The sequence below is a fragment of the Lissotriton helveticus genome, chromosome 2_2, assembly GCF_964261635.1.
Source record: "Lissotriton helveticus chromosome 2_2, aLisHel1.1, whole genome shotgun sequence".
NCBI lineage: Eukaryota > Metazoa > Chordata > Amphibia > Caudata > Salamandridae > Lissotriton > Lissotriton helveticus.
Window position 1 is genome coordinate 122697694 of NC_136060.1, and position 19544 is coordinate 122717237.

Below are 19544 nucleotides of genomic sequence, written 5' to 3' on the forward strand. Positions count from 1 at the left end.
ACAGAAGGAGGTACGAGCTTTTATCGGCCTCACTTCTTACTGCAGACAATGGATTCCTCAGTATGCATATCTAGCTAAACCACTGATACAGTTAACGACACAGGAGGCAGCGATATCGACTGTCCTCCCTTGGACCCAGGAACATACACTTGTTTTTAATGAGTTAAAGAAAGCTTTATGTAACGCACCTGTGTTAGCGACACCAAACTACAGTAAGCATTTTACACTTTTTGTCACTGAACGTGATGGTACAGCATTATCTGTTCTCACACAAGATCAAGCAGGACAAAACAAGCCTTGTGCTTATTTTTGTAGCACATTAGATCCAGTAGCCCAGGCTCTGCCTGCGTGCCTCAAGTCAGTTGCAGCCACAGCTTTAGCTATCAGACAAAGTGATTCCATAGTGTTAGGACACTCCCTGACAGTACAAGTTCCACACTCCGTGGAAGTTCTTTTAAACCGAACACAGACTCAGCACCTGACAATAGCACGTTTAACAGGATATGAACTGACACTGTTTCAGCCACACATAGAAATCAGACGCTGCAACGTTTTAAATCCTGCTACACTGTTACCCTCGAATACATCAAATCCTGCCACACATGACTGTGTGGAAGTTATTAACACCATGACAAAGCCAAGACAAGACCTGACTGACATTGCATTACCTGATCCAGTCCTGACACTTTACGTGGATGGCTCATGTACGAGAACAAGTACAGGAGAGTTAGTAGCCGCGTATGCAGTGACTACTGAAACTGAAGTTATAGAAACACATCGTATTGATACCCTGTCTGCTCAAGCAGCAGAGCTCATTGCTCTGACCCAAGCCTGCATACAAGCCAAGAACCTGAAAGTAAACATATATACAGATTCACGTTATGCATTCGGAGTCGTTCACGACTTTGGAGTACTCTGGCAAGAAAGAGGTTTCATGACCTCTCATGGAGCCAAGATTCAGCATGGTCCCCTCATTCAAGCTCTGTTAGAAGCAATACACTTACCGAAAGCCATTGCCATTATGAAGTGCAAAGCACATACGAAAGCCACTGACACCATTTCCCAAGGTAACGATCTAGCAGATCGAACAGCCAAGCTTACAGCTCAGACTCCAGACATTCCAGTTAACACGACAAAGACAGATATTCCAGATCAGACTACTTGTATGACAGTTAAGGACCCTACACGAGATGTACTAGACATACAGTCACATGCTACCTCAGACGAAATCAAGAGATGGTCTGAACAAGGAGGGGTCCAGACAGATCAGGGATGGTTGACGAAGGGAAAAGCCACATGGTTTCTCCCCGACTCTATGGTTCAAGTCATTATTAACACCGCACATAGTCCAGCACATTTAGGAGAGAAAGCTATGTTAGACAGTATCCAGAACCTTTGGTTTAACAAGCATTTACGAGCAGCAGCTAAGCAGAAAGTGCGTACCTGCATGATCTGTTGTCAGTTCAATCCAGGTAAAGGTGTTCCGGTGGAACAAGGTGGATTCCATCCTCCTGACCACCCTTTTGAAGTCCTCCAGATGGATTATATTCAGATGGATCGATGCCGAGGTTTCAAGTATGTCCTCGTAGTTGTATGCGCTTTGTCCAGATGGACCGAAGCTTATCCAGTCCCAGATTACACTGCCGCGACCACTGCCAGGCAGTTGGTTCGTGAGTTTTTCCCGCGCTATGGTTTGCCCAGGGTCGTATATTCAGACAACGGCCAGCCATTCTCATCCGAACTCATGAAACAAGTATCCCTTCTGTTAGGGTACCAGTGGAAGTTCCACTGTGTACGACATCCCGAGGCAGCTGGCCTCGTCGAGAGACATAATCAAACTCTGAAAATCCGCATTGCAAAAGTTTGCGCAGAGAAAGGCGTAGATTGGATGGTAGCCCTGCCAGTCGCCCTTTTTTACATGAGAATGGTCGCTCACTCCCGTTCAGGTCTGTCACCTTTCGAGGTGGTATTCGGTCGTCCCCCAAACATGTGGGGTACACCTATACCACGTAAAATAACTGATGTTGACAGTAATATGCTGACAGATTACCTAGCTTCCTTGATGTCTGCACTACTCTCTTGTCGTTCACAGGTTGCGGCTGCTTTTCCAGACAACACCCAGGTGAAACCGCACGAGGTCGTTCCAGGTGATCTGGTTTTGATCCGGAATTTTGATTGTTCAAGTCCGCTGGAGCCCCGCTGGAAAGAGCCGAAACTCATACTGATGACCACAAGGACCGCCGTCAAAGTGGAGGGCCGCAAGGGATGGCTCCACTCCAGTCACGTTAAACGTTTTCATGGACTCCGTCCAAAGACTTTTTTCAAGGACTGCCCAGATACTGACTCTAAACTCCCCCTGTTAGAGAAAACTCCGCAGCAGGAGTATAAAATGAAATTGAGGTCTAGCAAGTCAGACAGTTTAATTGTTTAAGTCCCTCTCGGGTGAAGCGGTTAGACAGGTTCCTGACATGTATGAGATAGACCCCCATAGTGAGAGAGTTAGTCGAAACTCCAAGAAAATACGTTATTGTAAAAATTTGCGCAGCCAATGCGTAATCACGTTACTGTTTATGTTGTTTCTGAGTCTTATGGTTACATGCATAAGTTATGTTTTACATGTATATTTTCCTCCTATTGATTTACATGTACATTTGTCCTCTAATGATACAGTAGAGCACACCTTTAGTGAACTACCTCCTCACGAGTTATCCTACAGACTTGCCATGCGCAACAATACTTTTATCCGAATGTTACACTATTCACACCAGACTAGCAATGCCACTAATTGTTGGGTGTGTGGTCGACTCCCCCCTTTCCAGACACCGAAGGGAGTTCTGCCACTCTTTCCCTATCCGTTTTCACACAATGGTTCGTGTGGAGCATGGTTTACGATAACGTCATCCTCAGACGATAAGTCCCTTCTGAACAGAACATGTTTCCCAGACAAGGAAGGTCTTTCCCATAGGACAGGGTTAGATCTAGAAAATGAAGTATATGATCTAGGTAATTATTCCTCGAATTTCATGGTTTTGAATGTTCAGTCCGAGACTACTCCAGACTTGCCTGCTATTACAGTTCTACCAGTAAAAGGCGAATTATGTGTCAGAAAGAATGGTTCAGTACATCTAGGACACAGTGATTATACTACTGTGGTCAAGTACAGTGACAGTGGGAAATCTACTTTCAAAGCCTCACGTCATTCATATTTTGTATGTGGTCAAACCGCATATGTACGTCTGCCCCTAGATTGGGATGGAACATGTTACATTGCCTTCCTACTGCCACCAGTTTTTCTAGCCCCATCCGATTATCACAGAAATACACATCTAGTACACGTCAGACATAGAAGGGAGATCGAGTCCCCAATTGTCGTTCAGACTGAAACTGCCTTAGAACAGTATACAGACTTCAATAAAGGTTTCTTTTTCTTCATAGGACCTATCCAGAATATTAAGCTAATACGTAGGTTAACCAGAACCCTTGAAGCAGTAGTGAATGAGACTACTTCCGCTCTAGGTAACTTAACAGAAGAGCAATCTGCTATGAGATTTGTTGTTCTTCAGAACCGCCTCGTTCTTGACGTCATACTGGCCGATAGGGGCGGAGCTTGTAGAGTCATCGGATCTAGTTGTTGCATTTTCATTCCTAATAACGCACCGTCTGTTTATTCAGCTATAACCAGACTTCATAAAATAGCCCATCAGCTACACCAGAATCCAGGCACCTGGACATGGTCCGGTTGGCTCTGGAGTATAATATCTGCTTGGGGATGGAAAGTATTGTCATTCCTAGGAATAGTAGTAATGATCATATTCAGTTGTTGCCTATGTTTACAATGTGGCCCTGCGATTTGCGGCTTGTGCGCTACCTCTTGTATTCCAAGTCCTAAGTCCCATTCCAAGAAGATTTGAGACGAGCAAATGATACTGTATGAACTGATAGATGGTATCATGAATATTGATGTTTCCTGAAGGAAACGTAGGGAACAAGGAGGGAATGAGGAAAATTGAATTTTGCCCTGTCATGTGTCCCTACGTGTTCCCCATTATATGTTATTTGTGCATGATCGACATGCATATGTTCCCCCTCTCCAGATTAAAGACGCAATTATAGTTGTGTCCAACGTTAGTATGTCAGTTATCCAACGTCCTTACATTGTGCACGTTAAATCATCGAGTTGTCCCCGTTTCTAGGCCTCAAAGGGCCCGGACACCAGATTCGAGTCTCCAGTCTCCTGAAACCACTCCGAGGAACGATGCAGCCCCTCCCGCATCCCTGACCCTTCACTTACTTTCTGCCAAGCAGCGCGGTGCCCGGCCTGGCCTGCCTGCCTGTCTGCCAAGAATATGTTATGCCTCTAGTTATCAGTTCAGCTCCCCGGCTTCACATTCCTAAGCTAACGATCCGCATAAACATCTTCAGCTATAGTCTAGTCTTCCTGTCTCCATGCAAGAGAATTACTGAATTAGTATCCATAGAAGATTCATAGCACACGTAATGCATGTAGAAATATATGCATGCACCAGCCTTAGTGTCAAGTAGCCTTTGCCCTGATGACATTTACATTCTGGCAACATGTTCTCCAAACACGAGATATCAGATATGCTATAGGTACATGTCGTCCTGACATCCCAGACTTTAGTCTCCTCTTCTAGTGCCAGAAGTCAGAGCCCCAGCTCTCCCCAGTTACACGTCATGGCCCGTTTGCGCGCACCAGTAGGTTAAAGGTTCCAGCTGCCCAGGTAGCCCCCTCCATGTATCCACCCATTTATGACACTTCTGTGACGTTTACATCACATGTCTTTGTACACGCCCTGTGCACGCCTTCTTCGTACGCCCATATGTTCTTATCTTACGTTTGTCACTTGTTACGCCTACTGTATGCAATGCAATTATACTGTTCTACTATATATACTGTATAATGTTAATGAGACGCGGCAGCTGCCATTCCATTCCAGTGCATGCCACTCCATGGTCTTTAGGCTCGAGCCATCCGATTAAAGCCATTCTGACTCAGATACATCGGATCCTGCCTCTTATTTATTGAGCTATCTGTTTTAGTTAATGCATAGAAAAATAGTACCGGTAATTAATTATTTATTTACCACAAGGGGCTATCTCTATCGATACACTCGTAAATATACAAGACCCTCGGTTTTTGAAAATTGCAATCTTCAAATAAAAACTAAGGACCAAACAAACTAAGAACCAAACTAAGGACCAAGAACCAATCCAACTAAGGACCAAAGAACCAAAAACTAAGGACTCAAAGAACCAAAGAACCAAAGAACAAAGGACTGGGAGCAACCCACTTATACTTAACTCTTACTTTTACTAATCAAAAGGTATCCAAATTCTAACTGTCAAGTTCTACATGACCTAACGGTCTTTTTAAGAATACTCACGCCAAAAAGGTTCTCAGTCAGGAGTGACATCATGTGGAGGATCAAAATCGGGAAGATCAGAAATATACTGGGCTGCAGAATCAAAGAATCTCCAGAATCCCTGTGCACAGAGTACCTCCTTAGTAGAATCCTGTTCTGTCCTCCTCAGTAGATTTCAGTCCTCTGACAAGATCACTCCCACAGAAAGTCACTTCTCTGATGAAGCCCCACGTTGGGCGCCATTTGAAGAACTGTAATCTTCATTCTCAGGGAATACTTACTAATAAAAAGAGAACTTGGCACAGAAGCTGAAAATATGAAAAGACATCTTTATTAAATTTTAATAAGTGAGGCCACGTCACACAGAAGCCGTAGCGACTGAATGAGGTAGTCTGAGGAATACAGAGAACAGAGGCCTTATATATGTTTAGGAATACAAAACTCAGCATAAAAGAAAGGGGCAGTCCTTGCTTTTGCAAGCATGCAAAATGCCTAACATTCCTTCTTACACAAGCCGGCCAAACCCATATTAAAAGACCACAACCCATATCGTAAACAGGTCATAAAAGAAGGAACAGAAACAGATGAGAAGTAGGATAAGGGGTGTGTATGTGCATACCAAACTTTACAATCTCCTGTGCTCTGATCCTTAATCTTGATCAGCTACTGGGCAAGGAACTGGCGTAACAAGGTCAGCTTCAGGCAACAGGGTCAGTTCACTCAGGTCATCTAAAAGTCAGCTAAAGTCATCGGCCTATGTGAGGGCAACCACAATATGGCTGCCATGCACAAAATGGAACCCACGGGTTCAGAACAAAATCTTCAAATACGCAGTGTATCCATCGGTGTAACATGACGAAAACACTCATACTTGCTGAGCTCACTGTTTACGGTTTGCTGTTACCAAAATCGTAACAGAACCACGACCTTTATGACCCAGGTTCAGAATTCACGGAACCTCAGTGTCAAGTCCATTACATGAGGAAAATGAAGGCTGCTCTTCGTTCAGCTAAGTGGTGGCACCTCACATACACTTAAAAGGCTACCGATTTACTCTTCTTGCAATCAACAGGAAGCAACATTCTAAAACAAAATCCTTGGTGGTCAGGTACCAAACACATTGTGTGTAAAGTGCACCTTGCGCTCTCCTGAAGTCCCAGGCGATGGAGTTTAATGTTGCACACTGTAGACATAGACTCCCATTCTGGTTTCCTTTCCTGCTTTTTAGGTCTTTCCTCAAATATCTTTAGCTATTTACGGGCTCTTCTGATCCCAATACTTTAACAAACATTTGCAATGCAATAGGTCTCGCATTTATGCAGGTTTAAGCTAATGGCATTATAAATGACAATGTGTTTTATTTATGTTTCAAAAAACAAAACATAAATAAAAGGCATTGTCATTTATAATGCCAATAGCCAAACTCCTGTAAATGCGAGACCTAGTGCATTGCAAATTTTTGTTCTGTTTTATTAACAGTCTTTATCTGTGGACAGTAATTGCGATCGACATTAGGTTTCATGCGCGTACATTAATGCACTATTTTATGTCACCCAGCTCTCCTACTCATTATTTTTCTCAAAGAAACAACCCTCTCTATTGTCAATTAAGCTGTTTACATTGTTTGGTAAATTGTGTTACAGTCTCTCCGAAACATTTCCAATGTGAAAAGCAGTAAACATATTAATTGATATATGTTTGTTCGTAATTCATTTACAGAACAGTAATCTTCATAAAGTGCCTTAGCACATCAATGCTTATATTCCACTTATTAAAAAAAGAGACTGCAGCTCATTCTGTTTCCCATACCTCGGTGTTTGTCGTTTCGGAAAACAGTTTCCATGATGGGCAACTGTGTTTGTCTAATGTTCTGAGCTGGAATCATGGGTGCCTATGTTACCCCAGAATAGTGAATAAACGTTATGACTTCTACATGTAACTGGAATATATTGTCCTAGACAAGGAGTCAAAGAGTGAATGTTAGGGTATTGATAGAGCTGTGTTTTGGCTCGTGCATGTGTTTCACCAGTATTTTGGGGCAAGAGAAAATGATGCCAATATCGTTGCTAATTAGGAGACACATATATTGAGACTGATTCACAAAGGCATTTATGAGCATATTAGTAGAACTCAAAGACTATCAATTTATGCACTCAAAACCGCTTTTGTGAGTCCTTTCCCAAATAGCCAACCCCTTATTAGCATAAGTACAAAGACGACAAAGTCTCTATTTGTATAATTGTGTATGGATGTTCCCTGACTATTCCCATTTGAGATGTCCTGGGCTAACTTCATCTTGCTTTAGGTTACAGCACCACAAATGGGACAAATGTTCATGGGAAAAAGGCGAGCCACATTTTGTCAACTGAGCCAGCATTCACTTCTCACACTTCTGCCCTTCTGCCTTGTTCTTCTACGCCTAAAATACAAGGGACTGCGCATGCATTGAGGTTCACTTTTTCATGCTATAATTGAAGCAAATTGCTGTGAGTTGGTAAGTCAAATCAGGACGTCTTTGAATCAGCAGCATGTTAAAATGTCTTAATCACAAAGCTACCCTTTGATACGCCCTGTTATGTCACAATATCCTCAGCTTTAAATTTCTTTTAGCAATGGTCCTTTGAAGACTGGGATCGCACATTAAGGACATGAAATGATTGTGGTGGGTAAATGTAGCCACACTATGGAAGGCTGAGCACTTTAACTGTATCGTAGTATTTATAAAAAAAATACAGAGGAAATGCTCTCACAAGCCATCCAGAGCACTTTTACAAAAATATTGAAGACATGCCTTTGGCGGCTTTCTACAGCATATGTCACCACATAGGGTTGCAAAATGTTCATACATAGTTAGGGCCCGATTCACAAAGGTAAACGTAGATGTTTGGTCGAAACTTAGACCAAACATCTAAGTTTACGACTTTGGGAATTTACAAAGGGCATTTACGAGTACTATCTTTATATACGAACTCGGGCCCGACCTTTGATTGTACTTGTAAATGCCCTTTGTGTGGGCACGATTCACAAAGGTAAGCTCAGACAAAAGTCTAACTTTAAGACTTTCGTTATTCACGAAAGGGCATTTACGAGTAGTATAGTTAGACTTTTGTCTCAGTTAAACTTAAGTTTTAGTCTTAAATTCAACTCAGACCAAAAGCTTAAATGCCCTTTGTCAGTGCCTGATACACAAAGGTAAACTGAAACAAAAGTCTAGCTTTACAACTTTCGGTATTCACAAAGGACATTTCCAAGTAGTAATGTTAGAATTTTTTCTCAGTTAAACTTAATTTTTGCTCTTAAGTTTAACTGAGACCAAAGTCTAAAGGAAAACGCGATGCGTTTAAAATGAAAAAAATGAAATTTGAAAGTTCCATTTTTTTAAGACTAGGCAGCGCCCATGGGATCACTGCCTGGTCTTACAAAATATTTTCCCAAACATTCTCAAAGGCGAAGGTGTACCTTGGGGACCCCTTCACATTTGGGAATGGGTTACTACCATTTTCCAAATGGTGGTAAATTGCAAATGTTTTGCGACTGCATTTCTGTTGTAAAACATTCATACATACCATTAAGATTCAGCATTTGGAAAGGATGCCCTCAACACGCCCTTTCCAAATACCGAATCGCAAATACCGAATCGCAAATTCCAAATAGCGATTCGGTAACAAGTTACCAAACCTCAATTTGGGTTTTGTACATCACAAAAAAGTATTTATGCCGTCGCAAACATTCCGAAATGCTTCGCACATGTAGCCCTAAAGTCTTTAATATACTCCCCCCACACTGAAACCCTCTCAACCTCCTTCCAGTTTATGATCTTTGCAATTCCTCAGATGCTTCCACTCAAATGAACTCCAATTGAATGCAACTTCCTGCTTATTTTCAACTCGGGCTTGAGCGCCAGTACTGTTGGTGCATATGCTTCACCACCTACCCACGGACCTGCCATCTGGTTATTAAACCCTGTCAGGTACAACATTTCTAAGATATATAGGTAATATAATTTTGGGTATTGTATTGCTGGTTGCATTCGTCTTACCTCTAATAAGTCAGGCAACTGCTGATGTTGTCATCTATTACCGTGAGGCTCCCTACAGCGTTTCTGTTGGCGCGTTTGCTTTAATAAATACAAATTCAAAGTGTATGGCCCATTGCCTCCTGTGACTGTGCACTAACCTCACGCCCTGCGTCAGACCTCACCTCACCACTCTACTCCACAAAAAATATTTCAACATGGCCTTATTAAATAAAATGGAAGTATAGAGTTGTAATCACAGTGGTGCTTTACTACACTGATTGGTGGCACACGTCTACCTGATGGGAAGTAACAGAGTAATGCCTGGTAGGGTGAGTAAATTACAATACTGCGCCACACTGCCTTAGGCGAGCGGGGTTCACACAATATTTATTGGTAGTGCGCGCTGGACACAGCATCGAGTGATGGGGACAGATCCAGCCCAATAAAACATGTATTTTTTCCACTTTTTTGGGACTCATACCTCTTTCTGCCTGGAAGTGGCTTTACAGTAAAAAAATAAAAAGTGAAAGGCTATAATATTAATTTGATGGAGCTACATTAGTGTCTACTCGGGCCATATCTGGGCACGAGGGCGTTTTTCAATTTCCCTCAATGTTCTTTCAATGTCACACTGATATAGAACTACCTAGATTGCTTCAATGGAACTAAAAAATAAAATGAAGGCATTAAGTGGTTACGTTGCCTGCGTGCTCTGTTTCTGCAGATGGTTGGAAGGTCTGAGTGTACATAGAATGAACAGGGATTGTTTGAGGTCGCATCATATTTGCTTTAAACCACATTAAAATTAACTTCCTAACAATTTCCTGCACAAATTATTCTAAGCAAATCGACCACTGTATAAGCAAACGAAGCATTCTCCCTGTAAAATAAGCGGCAAAAGCTTCACAATTGCCATTATGGAAAAGAAGTGCCAGTTATAGAAGCCACGGATGCAGAACACCAACAATTTAAATAAGACTATTCTTCCTAAACAGGTAGTTCTCACTTTGATCGCTCTATTTACATAACCCGCTTTGCATTAGAGCAAATCCATCTCTCACAAGGAAACCACAAGCACGTGAAAGAAATATCTCGGCACAGATTTACACATGAATAGGTATCAACAACGAGGAGGTTTTCCTCTAAGAGTTTTCAAGAGGCATCATAGTTCATGTCCTTTGATCCCGGTTTCTGTGGGCCTCTATGTGTCCAAGGGACTCTAGCCTCTCGTGTTTGTGAAAACCAAAGGGATTCTGGGAAACACTGAGGAGAAGGACAGGAATCACTTGCATTTTTAACATTCCACTAGAGTCTGTGGGGGTGGGGTGGGGTTGTCCACACAGGGCGAGGACATCAGGGTAGGCGGTGCTGTTGCACTACCTACGACTGCTTTCCTGTCAGGGGGGGCTCTAGGCTCATGGCGGCCCTGAGCAGGGATCGTAGGTAGGGGGCTCCCGGAGGAACGCAGGCGCAGAGGCCAGTGAAGAGGGGTCAGGGTGTTTGGAAGTGGAACAGAGCCGGAGTCCGCCAAATCCCTGCCAGGGGCTGCCACGCAAATATGTATCCATCCTCAGAGGATTATTATATTAAGGATATATATTGGCGTGGCGGTCCTGTGCTGGTGCGCAGCTTGCACATGCCTAAGGCCGCCCCTGTTCCTTTGGTCCCTAGAGGACAAAGGGAGGTGTGGGGTAGTAGAAAGGTCTTGTCTCCAAGGTCTTTTGGAGCACACACGATGTCACAGCAGCAGGAACAGTGCATGGTCTTTTGCTGCTTGGGGCAAAATACCATTCTGCTGATGAACCCCTCCAATCTAAGTCTTACCTTTCCTTATAAAACTGACAGAATAGCTCCTCAGTGCAGGCCCAAGCAAGCTTGCTGTATCCTGCTTTAACCACACTGCAGTCTACACCCATATTCAATTGCTGGAGTGGACTCCTATTGAAAGAAAGGAAGGTTAACACAAAAATACATTTCTTTCTAAATCCTTTGATATCTTTATCTGGAACCATGTGTCCCCAAGGAAGAACACCATAGAAAATTCATTGAGAATCTGAAGGCTCTATGTTGGTCTATGGGTCATAATTGCATTTCCCTATACAAGGGCATAAAGGGAGGAGAAGACAAGTCAAGTCAAGTCAAGTCAAGAGATTTATATAGCGCGCTACATACCCATAGGGTCTCAAGGCGCTAGAGGAAGGGTGGGGAAATTACTTCTCAAATATCCAAGTTTTAAGTTGCTTTCTGAATGCTAGGTGGTTCTGAGTAAGGCGAAGGTGAGTGGGAAGTGAGTTCCAGGTTTTAGCTGCCAAGTAGGAGAAGGATCTACCTCCCATGGTGGTTTTGTTGATGCGAGGTACAGTGGCAAGGGCTAGGTTGGAAGATCGCAGCTGACGGGAGGGGGTGTAGAAGGACAATCGTGTGTTGAGGCATTCGGGTCCAAGTTCGTAAAGTGCTTTGTGTGCGTGGGTTAGGAGGCGGAAAGTAATCCTCTTATTTACGGGGAGCCAGTGGAGATTTTTCAGGTGACCAGAGATGTGTTCTTTACGTGGGATGTCTAGTATGAGCCTGGCTGAGGCATTCTGGATGCGTTGTAGTTTTTTCTGGAGTTTTGCGGTGGTACCGGCGTAGAGTGTGTTTCCGTAGTCCAGGCGGCTCGTGACCAGTGCGTGGGTGACCGTTTTTCTAGTTTCGGTGGGGATCCAGCGAAATGTTTTTTTGAGCATGCGAAGAATGTTGAAGCAAGATGATGAAACGGCGTTGACTTGTCTGGTCATCGAGAGTGAGGAGTCCAGGATGACGCCCAGGTTCCGTGCGTGGTCCGTCGGGATGGGTGCTTTTCCAAGGGCTTCTGGCCACCAAGAGTCATCCCAGGCGGAGGGGGAGGTGCCTAAGATGAGGACTTCTGTTTTGTCTGAGTTCAGTTTCAGACGGCTGTGTTTCATCCACTCGGCTACTTCTTTCATTCCTTCGTGTAAGTTGGTTTTGGCGGTGGTAGGGTCTTTGGTGAGTGATAGGATCAGTTGAGTGTCATCCGCGTAGGAGATGATGTTGAGATTGTGTTGGCGAGCGATGGCCGCAAGGGGGCTCATGTATACGTTGAAGAGGGTGGGGCTGAGTGACGATCCTTGTGGCACGCCGCAGATGACTGCAGAGGCCTCTGACTTGAATTGTCGTGTATTTCTATAGGTTCTGAATCAGTCCCCCTATTCCTGACCCTATTCTGGTTAAACTAACTATCAAGTTAACTAACAGTCAGCCCATGAGGCAAGAAATCCCCCATGATGCAGATACCGTTATCTGACGCAGTCACACTACGGCACAGGAACGTGTTATCTGATTAGGTCATAACGCTTGAGATCTAATTAGACAAGCGACATTCCTCCAGCCCCTGATAAGGCATACGACGTTCTCATAACAAATCAAACCTATGGCAACCTGGATAATCCGTGCGGCCATTGTTTTGATTTCACAGAGAACTTTTGCAAAAGAATGTGCTAACGAGCAAGTCGTATGACATCTTTATTGACGTACCTATGTCCATCCTTACGTCAATCTCGGCACCTTTAAGGTATAAATATTGCCGACCTTGCCCTATGCAAACACACGCGTGGTGACAAGACGGAGCAGCCATACTTGCCGAAGCCGAGAGCAGAAGCAGACCCCGCTGGCAGCAGCCCCGCCTTCCTGACGCGCTGAGAGACGCGCTGCTATCTCAAGCCGAGAGACCCAGCACCGGCGCTTCCGGGTAGCCCTCGCAGGCAGCCTGGAATATCGAGAGCAGAGAAAGAGATACCATTCCTCATTCATCCTAACTTCCAGGTACAGAACTGAATAACCCCTCACAGAGAATTCTTTAGTTATTCACTTGGCAAAAACAAACTTAACTTAAACTGTAACTTTCTATTCCCGCCCACGCATTAGACTTAGGTCAGGTACACGGTGTAGGCGTATTTAGAAACACCAGTTGAGTACGTTTAGTCAAATGTATATGTGTATGTAAATATATTTTAATCATTTTAAACATCATATGGCTCAGAAACCATATCAATGTTTTTACAGTATTATTTTATACTATTGCTTCTAATGTATGCACTTTACTTAACTATAAGTATTGCAATAATATCGATCCATTTCTCATGTATGAGAAAAGAGACTGATCAATAAATAACATCTTTTATTGAACACGCCCGTCTCTTCCTTTTCTCTACATTCTGATGAGACTAAGAATGCACGTACTGACTGAGTAAAATAATTGCCTTGTGCTCACACGACTCTCGAGATTGACTCTTGATTAGGGGAGAGCAAAGTTGTCATGTTCTATGGTTGTCAGAAACTAAATCCCTTCTTGTCTAATCAGGGGAGTTAATCCCTTCCTTGAACATTCGAGAAAGTTTCTAGCGAACTCTGAGCTTAGCTGGCAAACCCAAAAATTAAGTCTAGTATCGACAGTAGTAGACCTAGTTAACGTCTGGCCTAGGCCTTTACTGCTGTAGGTACTATTCCAATGCGCAGAGCCTATTGGGAAAATAGGAGCTACACTACATGGCGCCCAACGTGTTTGGAAAGGGCGATAAAACTAACGTAAGACATTTAGAGTAACTCAGTCGTGCTTTCTCACTCAGACCCCTTTTCCCGAATACTCCAAAGACGTCTGGAGTGGGTGAAAGGTTATATCCTCCAAAACCTCGCAGGAGGGAACTCCTATGTATGGTTCTTGGTCTAGTCAACGTTGAAGGATAAAAACAGTTCCATAATATTGTGCATCTAATCTTTGTTCCATAAAGAAACCTGATCTGCAAATAGACATAATACCATCCTGTCTGTAAAATGGGAGACAGTGATGAAGAAAGAGAGGCAGTTAGATTAGCAGCTGAAATAGCAGCCGCAGATACTGCACTAAAGGATGCTGACACGGATATAATACTCATTCCGGTCAGCAAAAGGAGATCTATAACCTTAAAACTTATAGAAAATGGACTGACACCTAGAGGTGGCACAGTCATATTCGTAATTGAGGCACACGAATATCGGCAGACAGAGGTATACTATACATGGATACATTTTCCAGCAGCAAATGCTGTAACAAAGTACTTCCACTTTTACAAAATAGAGGTACCACCTGACATTTACACTCCTTTCGAGGAGGTGGAAGTACCACTCAAATTCCAAGAGCATTTGCTCTTATTTGATGGCGCCCTAATACATAACAATCACATTACAAGGCTCGGTCCTTTAGGTAGACCAGGAGCAACGTGGCCGGTCTTAGCCGGATACACACCACATCCAGACATCGAAAGAATGCCTGCAGCAGAGCTATTAATACAGCTAAAACAACTACTAAAAATTCATAGACAATTAGTTCAGTATGTAATGCGGACTTCAACAATTCAGCCAGCGATTAAACTTCCACAGCTGACCCCTCACCAGGGGAACACAAATAAAATTACACCACAGAACATCCAATCCTGCCTAGGTAAAGTTCCAGTTAAACGGGAACAGATACCATTCTGGTTGGCACAGAAAATTACCCAAATAGAGGCGGTGTTTCCTGACACCAGCCCGCTGGAAAAACACAGGATTCTGACTATATGTCTCCCAATGGGAATCGCACCACACATTGAGGACTGTGACACTTGGGGTACAGTCTTTGCTTCCATCTACACAAAAACGCACGGTGTCCCATCCATTTCGGTGATACCAGATGTGCTAAAACAAATTCAAGATGAATACGGTCCAGAACCTGCTTTAACTCTTGGTATGAAATTACTGAAAGACTTCAAGCAGGTCTCGGCTATATTACTAGCCAACATAAAAGGTGAAGCAGCAAACGTGGCGATCCGCCAGAGGTTAAAAGAGACAGATATAGCAGACCAACCAGCTGAAATTGCCAGAATCATAGAAAAATCCTATGAAGAACTAGGCAGAGATAGTCTAGGTGGAATACCAGTAAAACCGCAACTTACTACAAGTCCAGAAAAAATATTTTTTAATAATAATAATTCACCAAAAAAGAACTGGGATGGAAATAAACAATCCAATCCTAAAGAAAAGAAATTCCAGCCCAGAGGAAGGTCTCCTAGGCGAAGAGAGAAATCTCCAAACCAAAGACAGAGGTCACCACAGAGTGACCCCTCTGGGAATAGATATAACCTTAGAAATAGGGATAATATTAAAAAACCTGATAGATATCAAGACATTGATACACGTCCCTCTCAATCTTTTCAGAATTCCTCGCAGAAATCGGAAAGAAGAGGACGATCAGAAGAGCACGCCAAGTCCAAAGACAAGGAACCTGCTCAACTAAAAAAGAAATTACAATTTCCAAAAAAGAAGGTAGCCAGTATCAAGGTAGTTAAAAATGCCGAGAATACTGAGGACACAACTGAAAAACGGAGAATGGGCTCAGACAATGCTAGACAGCGCAGCAGAGGTGAGCATAGCTCGCAAAGTCCTTATGAATCATCTGGAGACAGTGGACACGAATGAATACCTTCAAGTGGAAACTGCAGACACCAGAGTTAGCAAGCCCCACAAGATATACGAGATAACATTACGTATAGAGGGAGATAAGACTAGGAAAATAAGGGGACTATTTTGGGATAACCTCTCCAAAGGCTATGACATCCTTCTAGCTGAAAAAGACTGGCCACCAGAGTTTGTCAGGGAGTGCCCTCATGGCGAAGAAGTAATTATGCCTGCCTTCTCGAATCAAATACCGATTCATAAAAAATACACACTTGCTAGAAAGTGGGCAGTGGCATTAGCACCTGCTTTATATAAAAATCATGTAGGATGGGATGAGGATTCTCCTCCTCACAAAATCCAGTTAAAATCACAACCTACTGCACAAAGGCAGTACCCAATTAAGCAAGAAGCTAAAAAACAAGTAAATGAAATACTAGATCAGCTAGAATACCAGGGGGTGATTGAAACTTGCACCTCACAAATGAACAATCCTTTGTTTCCGGTCTCCAAACCAGACAATTCATACCGTCTAGTTTTGGATTACCGACACCGTAACACATGTTGCAAAACTTTTGCAGTGCAAAACTCACACAGTGCTGCACTAATGAATAACATAGTGCGCAAAAAATACAAAACAACCTTGGACATCTCCAATGGATTCTTTTGTCAGAACATAGCACCAGAGAGCAGATATTTAACTGCATTCTCAGTAAATGGCACTCAAAAACAATTCTGTCGGTTAGCCCAGGGGTACAAGAACAGCCCAGGGGTATTCTCAGCGAGAGTAACAGAATTACTACAACTATATGATGATGAAGCATTATCTTATGTTGATGACATTTACCTAACAGATGATGACTTGGAGACTCACTTGAAAAGAGTGAACACCATAATACTTGGGTTCGCTGCAGAGGGTTACAAATTCAACTTTAAAAAGTCCAGAATTGCCCATCTGACAGTCCTATTCTTAGGATATGAGTTATCAAGTGAAGGTAAAAGCCTGGCAGACAATTTCCTAGAGAAATGTGCCGTAATCCAAGCTCCAAAAACACTAAAAAACCTACAGTCAATTCTAGGCTTCCTAAATTTCGGAAGAACATACATTGCAAATTACGCAGAAAGGGTCAAACCCCTTTATGATCTAATTAAACCAGACTTTAAAAGATCCAGTTGGACTCAAACACACACAGAAATTTTGAGATCCTTACAAACAGACATGCTAATTAAAACAAAATTAGAAACCCGTGATAATACACGCAACCTTGTGATCCGAGTCATCCCAGGGAGATGCGGATTCACATACCTAACCTCTAATGAGGGAGATAAGGTACCAATTGCATTCAAATCACACATGTACACAGAAGCTGAACAGAAATTCAGTAATACAGAAAAAATCATTCGTGCAGTTCAAACCGCAATAGCTAGAGAAAAATACATAGCTGACGGTAGACATATCACAGTCAGAACAGCAGAATCAGCCTTTGAGGCACTAACAGCACCGTGCAATTTACCAACAACAACATTGAATCCGGAATGGATACAATAGGTGAATTCAATCACAACGGACAAAGTATACTACTACTTTGATCCAGAACTAGAAGAATTAAAAAATCTAAAATATGAAAAGACGTATCCTCTGCCAATCGACATTCTTCCTCTACGACATTACGCCTGTGTAATCTATACAGACGGACATTCTCAACCCTCCGTTTGGGGAGAACATGCATACAACCCCACATGTGAGATTACAAAAGAAGTGTGGCGCGGAGGTAAATTAAAACCTCTATTAACAAAATCACACTCAGTAGAAACTAATTCAGAAAAACAAACTGAAATAATCGCATTGAAAATGGCGCTAGATAATGCGGATCGCGAATTCCCGACACTTATAGTGTCAGATTCATATTACTGCGTCAAATCATATAACAGCGATTTGCAGACATGGATTCAGAACGGTTACAAAGATGACACAGATGCACCAATAAAGCAGAGAATGCTCTGGGAACAAGTAGCTCTTTTGAAAAAAGAACTACCAAAGACTCACGTGACACATTCACTGAGTCATCAACGTGATGGCGTTCACGTTGTAGGGAATTCATTGGCTGAAGCAGCCGCAGCGGCAGCCACTAAACCGGCACCCGTAGATCGAAAAAAGCGTACATTAAAATACATTGACGGTGAAACATTGCTGGCGGTGAAAACGTCATCAAAAGGCGACTGCTCAGCGTTACCGATCAACTATCCACTCAATTACACATACATAATCGATGCAAACTCCGTCCCTTTTGCTCGAATCCCTGGAGTGGGGGATAGAGTGATTCCAAACATGGACAGGAGAAACTTGTTAATCGCAGACGCACACATGGGCGAGGGTCTCAGACACCTTAAATTAAAAGATTCTCTGGAAGAATTACAATCACGGTACTGGTGGCCAGGCATGAGCCTGCACTACACCATGTTTGTAAAAAACTGCCCAAATTGCAACAGAGATCGCAGTGGGGAGAGAAGCAGTTTAATACCTCGTCGTATCAAGGCAGATAATATTACCAGCAAAAAGAATGGCTTGCGATTAACATATACAGGCTAGTTTCCACTTATAATGTAGATCACCAGCACTCGGCTGACGTCCGGACTATTATACAAGATTTGCGAGTCTAAATGGCATATACGCTAAGAGCATGCTACGTTCGACCATTTCTTTCACTCAGGCAATCCAGCCTGGGGGGGAAACATGGCCAAATGAGCACAGCCCAGCGGGAATCTTCTCACTTCCTTCCTGAGGGTATGGGATGGTGTAAAGAAAAAACCAAGGCAGAAAGCAATCTATAATAGAAAGGATATTAGGTTCGGGAGCTGGGTGGGTCAAACATCTAATAAGTGTCCAACGTAGTCTAAATAACTTGCCAAGAAATTCTCTGAAGGGATTCAGTCCGTACGAATTATTATTCGGAACTAGGATGTTGATCTCTGACCTTGATAGTCAGACTTCAGTGGTAATAGAAAAAACCTTTGATGTCAAAGACCGTTTGGCTATTTTGCAGGACTTAAACAAAACAAGAAAAGACCTGAGCAACATACAGTTGAAACAACAGCCAACGACCACTGAAGAATCACCACCTGTCCCAGCAAGACCTGTCTGGATTCCAAAAGTCGGGGATCTAGTCAGGGAGAAGATCGCGGTAAAGAAGGAATTTGGGCCTTCTTACAGAAAAGCAGTTCCTGTCTTGTCTGTCAACGGGACAAGATCAGTTGTACTACCGCCACTTGCTGGAAAAAAGGAGAACCGAGTTGTATCCATCGACCTGGTAAAACCACAACATGTGGCCGATAACAAACGGTAGGCCAAGTGGACTCCCAATAAGTAGCAGAACACCAAGGTTTGCTACCAGTACAGAGGTCCTAACAAAGAGGCTCATCACATTCGAAACGCCTACAGAAGAACAACAAGGACTATGCAACAATGCAATAGAACTAAGACCTCTGAAAACCCAAATAAAAACATTTAGCAGAGACACACCAATCTATACTGAAGTACCAAGTGACAATGCAAAAAACAAAAATCCTGAACCAATTGGAACAATTGACAGAACTGCATCTGGTTACTTCATCAACTTCGATGATTCCTCTGAAGGCTTCAGTGAACCAAAGACACAGCCATCATCAAAATCCTTTAA